Source organism: Mytilus galloprovincialis, chromosome 6, assembly GCF_965363235.1.
Source record: "Mytilus galloprovincialis chromosome 6, xbMytGall1.hap1.1, whole genome shotgun sequence".
In the NCBI taxonomy this organism is placed as follows: Eukaryota; Metazoa; Mollusca; class Bivalvia; order Mytilida; family Mytilidae; genus Mytilus; species Mytilus galloprovincialis.
Window position 1 is genome coordinate 31,967,390 of NC_134843.1, and position 7,034 is coordinate 31,974,423.

A 7,034-nucleotide genomic window follows, 5' to 3' on the forward strand; every position below is an offset into this window, starting at 1 on the left:
AATAAACTTGCACTTAATATTTTTTCAGTAAATGCATATATATGCTACAGAAACTGTTTTCTTGTCCAGAGAAAATTAGACCATGTGAAATTTCAAAACGCAGTAGTTCGTGGTTTGATCGGGGATTTTAGAGGAGGCAACAGAAGGAGGGGAGAAGACCAGACAACATTCCTATTACAAATGCAATAAGGATGCATTTTCTTGGTGTTATTCCTGATGGCAAGAGGCGAAAATGTGTTAAGTGTTCAGGTTATAACAAGTACAGGAAATCCCGTATATCAACATGGTGTTCTGTATGTGGCGTGGGTCTTTGTGTTGGTCGATGTTTCAGAGAGTTTCATTCATTTGGACAGGAAGAGTAAACAGTTGAATTTTGAAATATTATTCATGTAAAATACAGTGCAATAATAAAGGATCTTTTAAAAAGATTTCATGTTGTATTAAACAAATGAGTTAAAAAAAAGTCAAGAATTTTTTTTTCAATTTTTTTTTTCGCTGAAAATTCTTTTGTGTTCTCTAAAAGTTAAAAGAAAAACAAAAAAGATTTATGATTATTTCAAAGCGAAGAAATATTTTTAAAACATTTCTGTGTTTGTTGGTCCTCATTTCGTGAAATTCTGTCAACGAACGACTTCGTTTTGATCTTTTGAAAACACGAGTTTTTGTATAAACTTTTGACGTTTTCACAACGACGGCGGCGATATTTTATTTTTATTTGGCTGTAGAACGTCACTCGGTGAAATCTTTATGGTGACGTTTCTAACGTCGGGAATTTGAATTCAGCACCGAAAGGGTTAACGGCGCTAATTATATATAAATATATATGCTGTATTTGCCGTCCGTCTGTATGACGTTATGTTTTCCTATGAATGTTATTTCAATTTGTTTACGGCAGTTTATTATTTGGATTTCATTTGGACACACAAGATGACTTTTATAAGAGAGCATAATCGGTAAGAATATATTTAATCCGACTTTATCATTCATTTCTTTAGCAAGAATTGTAACAATGTTCCGTAAATAGAAAATATTGATTTAATCATTTTTGCAAACTTTGTACTTTTATCAGAAAACATGTTTCTTAATATTATAGGATTAAACACTAGACATTTTTTCTAGAGGTTATTGATGTGTAAACCGGGGCGACTAACTCACAAACTGAATAAAAGTCCGAAGGACTTTTATGTTAAGTTTGTGAGTAAGAGCCCCGGTTTACACATCGATAACCTCTAGAAAAAATGTGTTTAATCCTTATAATTCTTAAGCCAACTAATAGCGATTTTAAGAACATTTGTTTTGTAAATGCTACTATAACCCTCTTGCTGCCGACCGTTTTTCAAGGTTGCATTTGATACGCCAGGAAGTACGGGAAAATGGCAAAAATTAAACCTTTGTTTTACATCGTTTGCTCTTTATTTAAAACTCAAAAACCTATGTAAGCTATTTCATAAACATTTCATCTTCTATATTTTGTTATTTTTTATATCCCAAAGTCGTTGAATGCGTTACGTCATTGAATTAATGAACGTCATAATATCTATATATTGTAGTAGATTGCGTACTTTTTTGACGTTATCTTGTGTAATCCGACGTCTGTTGCTCTAACGTAATCCTATTAGTATATTGAGTTTCTTTCTCAGATAAATATAAGAACAAGAACACATTTTTTCGCTGATATAGTATATATAATATTTGTTTTAGAAATACAGATATTTTTTTAGTATGGGAGAAATGTATAATTTGTAATAAATCTGTCTCATTTGCCGTAATAATTAATACCAATCAATAAATGATACAAAAAGAAAACAAATTGTTATTATTTTTCATTTATTTATTCCTCGTTAATAACCCGTCGATGGGTTGCCAAATTTTGACATTTATGATAAATGCGGAAACAATATCCCAGACACAGTCCCAGGTTACAATCCGGGCACCATGTACGGACACGTGACCTCTTTTCGTTCCTTCCTCCGAGTGTCTGTCTGGAACACACATGACATGGACGCCGTGATTTTCCTACAATAAATGAGGTTATCATTTTTTTTAATTCAGTTATATATAAATAAAATGATACAATATAATCTATAATTTCTTTTGTAAATGAACAATAATATTGAGGCACTGTACATATAAATTAAGGCGTTTTTATCTTATTCTAAATCAATACTTTCTTGTTTAGATATCACTTCATCTGTTTATTTATTTGGCCTTTGTAAATAAGGGACAGGCCAGTTTAAAACTATAGATACTTATTTTTATCTATTTTAGTTCTACTAAAATCTATGTATGATCATAACTACCTGGCAAATTTTCAATGAAGTGTCTTTCAACAAGTCGTCGACTTCCATTGCATGGCCCTCGCGGAATATTCCTGTCAACTCTTAAATCTCCAATCAACTGGTGATAAATTTGGGAATGGAATTCCATCCTTGTCATCTTAGGGAGTAGTCGTCTGTTCCTCTGATACAATACATATGCGTTTCCTATGAAATTAAAAAAAAAAAGATGAACGAACAATTACTTCCCGGAGAAATGAAAACTTACTTTTTTTCGAAACGTTTTTTTATCAATTTTTCTTTTTTTTGTATACATAGATAACAATAAGTTTAAAACGTTAAATTGAAATGATTACAACTAAATTCATAACCTCATCAAACTTCAATTAACTTTATAGCTGTTAAATTTATTGATGTATAGATGCTGACGACCGAAAACCAAAGAAAATTAAAATAAACCAACGATGTCTGCATAAAAACGACTGGAGGAACTAATAACTACGCGTACTTAAAAACATATTGCTAAATGGCACACCTACCTACTACTCTTAATATCATGTTTACCAACAACTTTTTCCACAGTTTCACAGATCTAAAGTCAGGGTCATACACTTGAATATGTTGGTCAGCAAGGTCAACACCACCCATTTTTCTGTTGTATATATCTACAACTTTTGGAACATGTCTCTCCACACCTCTGCTGTTTTCGGTTCTTTTTAAACTGTTGAAAACGGAATGGTGTTACTGATCTTGAAATGAGTATTTTTGGTAACATTTTTATTCTAAAGTATTTATATAATTAACTTATCTGAATGAATAACTGATTAATGGTTTGAAACATATTTGTTATGTTATGTATATATATACGAAATTACCTTTTTCTCACATTGTATACTTGTTAATTTAACCTACATTCATGACCTAATTGATTAATTTTAGGTAGCTGAAAATATTTCGATGACAGAAGAAAGTTTTGTTTTGTTTAATATGTTGACGGAATACCTGTGAATTTGTTGACGGAGGACCTAATGTGTTGACAGAAGGCCTGTTAATTTTTTGACGGAAGGCTGTTAATTTATTGACGGAATTGACCCAATTCAATGAACATGCGTGTTAACTGGCATACATACATATCAAAAATTTGTATTGTGTACATGAATTCAGAAGAAAATATGTTACCTAGGTCCTTCAAATGTTGATAAGAATGTGACTTCCTTCCTGTCTCCGTACTTCATGGCCATTATGGGTCCTTGTTGTCTTGCTACTCTTTCCCCTTTTGCAACTCTAGTTGTCTTAAAAGATCTAGGCATCCCTTTTCTGTGCACCCGGACAGTACCTGTGTTGTAAATATTGTGTGTATACAGATCCCGGCATAAAGTAGGACTGGTAAATGCGTTGTCTAGTACAAGATGATGGTTTTTACCGCGATGTTTGGAGGATAGGTCTGTGACTACAGTATATCCTAAACCATGTACAGCTCTGCGAACTCTTGCTTGTTTACCTGCAATGAGTTTAAAAATTAGCGATACAGCATATTATTCATACAAAAATGGTTACTTCTACAAAAAAAATCTTTAAATACATAAACATTGGATTAAAATATGAATGGCCGCAATGACAAGTGACACAAGCTGACATATTAAGTCATTAATTTTTAACATAATGTTTTGCAACTATTCGCTCAGAAACATTATAATTTAAGTTAGCACATAACTTATTTATGTGAGTAATTATAATTAAAGTCAAATTTACCAGACATTAATATACATGTATCTGTGGTTTAATTTAATATCTAGTATAAATACGTACCTGAATATAACATCACTTGACTAGTATAACCAGTGTCAGACTCGGCCAAAACGAACAGTTTTGCACCCCATCGATGCGATTTTTTTCCAGGCATGTACTGAACTAAGTTGTGTCTTCCTTTAAATCCAACCATGGACTCGTCTACTGTTAGATCTCTTGCAAGATTGTATTTTGTATGAAAAGTGTTATTCAAAATATCAAATATTGGCCTAATTTTGTGTCCTGGGTCATAACCTGGAGAACCCCTAGGAATAGCAGTTCTGTTATCATTGCAGTGTAGGAAACGTAAAATATTTTGAAATCTGTTTCTACTGAAAATCTGCGAAAATGATGGTGAGTGATATAGGTAAGTGTCTCCTGACTTATTCCAATAAGATTCGATGGTTGGTTTTTTTATCATCCCCATTGTCATCATCAGCCCAACAAATGCTCTCATTTCCGTACGGTCAGTTGGTATCCAGTGATGCATCCTAGAAAAAGTGGGTAAAGGCTGTTGGTTGGATTGAATAGTTTGTGTTGCATATCTATTTGTTTCAGATACCAAAATATCTATCACATTTGTATCGTTTTCATTATCTACTGTAAAGTAATCAAAATAATCAATTGGTCGGGCGGTGACAGCTGGGCGGTTTTGAGGTGCAGGTGCCTGTACAAAATCGTTTGGAATTACAGGCATAACATAAGTCTCATCCGTCGGTTCACATATCCATGGACCATGAGAAATGTCACCTGGCTCATCCATATCCTCGTCTGTCTCCATTCCACTTTCATTTTCACTGATATCCGATTCATCTCCGTCTTCATTGTAATCAATGTCATCATTTTGCTGAGACATCATTCCAGCTACAGTAGCTAAACGTATGTGACGTCACAAGGACCGGCTATTACGTCATCCGATATATGACGTCATGTCCACATGACGTAATATTGAAAGCCCCCCCCTCCCAAAAAAAACAATACACCGTATCATTTTTAATGTTTAATAAGAAATAAATACAGAAATAAACAGGTGCTTGTATAAAATAAAAGTATGGACATATGTGTCCCTCCGGCACTGCCGGTATGGACACATGTGTCCCTCCGGCAGCAAGAGGGTTAATAACCATCAAATGCCACAATTGACATGTCGTAACTAAGGAGTTGGCCGCCATATTGACTTTCTAAAATCCATAAATGTTCGAAAAATGCAACGGAATCTTGAATAAAATAGCACCTACCTCCAAAACTTCAAATTAATGAGATATAACATTCGAATTTGAAGCGTACACGTAACGAAATAATCTTTCCAATGAAAGTTTTTATTCGTGATGACGTCGTGTTTATCCACGACGTAAATTCGCCAAATCATTCATGAAAGTTCGCGGAATTTTATTTGAATTTTGAATTTATACATTTTCGTAGCTTTAGTGTATTCATTTCATTACTTTTTTGTCATATATTCACGAAAATAGACACAACTGTTATGCATTTGTTTTTTAATCTCTATTTGCCGAAAATCCCGGGATCCCTGTAAGCTTGTGAATCGCGCATGAATAGATTACGAAAGTAGTTTCGGAAACATGGTTTATCGAAGTGTAAACTTAGAGAAAAATTCTAATTGACCAATCCAATTCAAGTATTTATCGATATGTAAATCATATAAGAATTATTTTATTATGATTGAGAAGTAATTAATGCACTGTATATTTATTTTGATGATTAACGGAATTTAGTTTCACTGTTATTTATGATTAATAATTTATGTATTTGCAGAGAATCGTATCGTGTACAACGAAATTAAAGAACTGATATGAAACACATACTTGACTTTGTTTTGATTTACTGAATGGTCCAAACATAAGTCTAAATATGGGTACAGCAGTCATCATCGTGTAACAATTTTAAAAGGGACAATTTAACAAAACACAAAAACATCTATCTACAAACACATTCATTGATTCGCGTGTCTGACGTCAGAAAATTTTATACGTCACATATATTTGTCGTTCAATGTACATACAAACAATTTTAAAATTTCATATAGGTAATGTTAGCATACAGGGTTAAAAAATCAAAAGTATGTAAGAATAAATTTCAGAAATAGACCGAGATTTAAAATAGTCCAAAAGTTATATAGAATTTATAAGAATCCACAAATAGTTAATTCCACTACGCGATTGAATGATTTTGACGTTTGTAGTTCAACGTATTTTATAATTCATAATAGAAATATATCATAATGACATAAAATAGAACAATATCATACTGACAGGATCTTCTAAAGTACAGAGTCACGTTATAAGAACAAAGAAATACAAAAAGTCGTATATACAAAACACACTAGCAAAAAATGAAAGACAATACAAACACATTGACGGGATGTATAAATACCGAGCCACGCCAAATGGATATCACATAAAACAATCCAACAGTAAAAGTAATATTAATAATAGAACAAAGTCAAATGCAAGAACAATAAAACACGTTGTTAACCCTCTTACTCAGTTGGAAAGCAAGTCCTTCGATACGGCCGTTGTCGTCAAGCTCTATCAGCAACAATAGCAGGGGGAATTAATTAGGTGGCGCTACAGTCGTCCGTAACGTCAAAAAGTCCGCCAAATCAATCGGCTAAAAGATTGACGTTTAAAGTATTTTTTGCAACTTGTCATGCTTTTATTACAATTAAATTTTAAAATTTGTAGGTTTTGTGACCAATATAATTTCTTTACGACATACAAACATTACAAAAAATAGCTTGTTATTTCTATTCCTTTATCCTGTCAGTTCTAAGAAAAAATAGCCATCTTTTTTGTTCGCCAAAAAAAATCGATTTTTCCTAATTTGACGTTTGCGTATCCAAATACAGAAAAGAACGGTTACAATCTTAACTGAAACCGGGAAACCTATTTCATATTTATACACTGTTTTGAAGCCATCAGTTTTTACTTTTATACATCAATTTTAGTGACC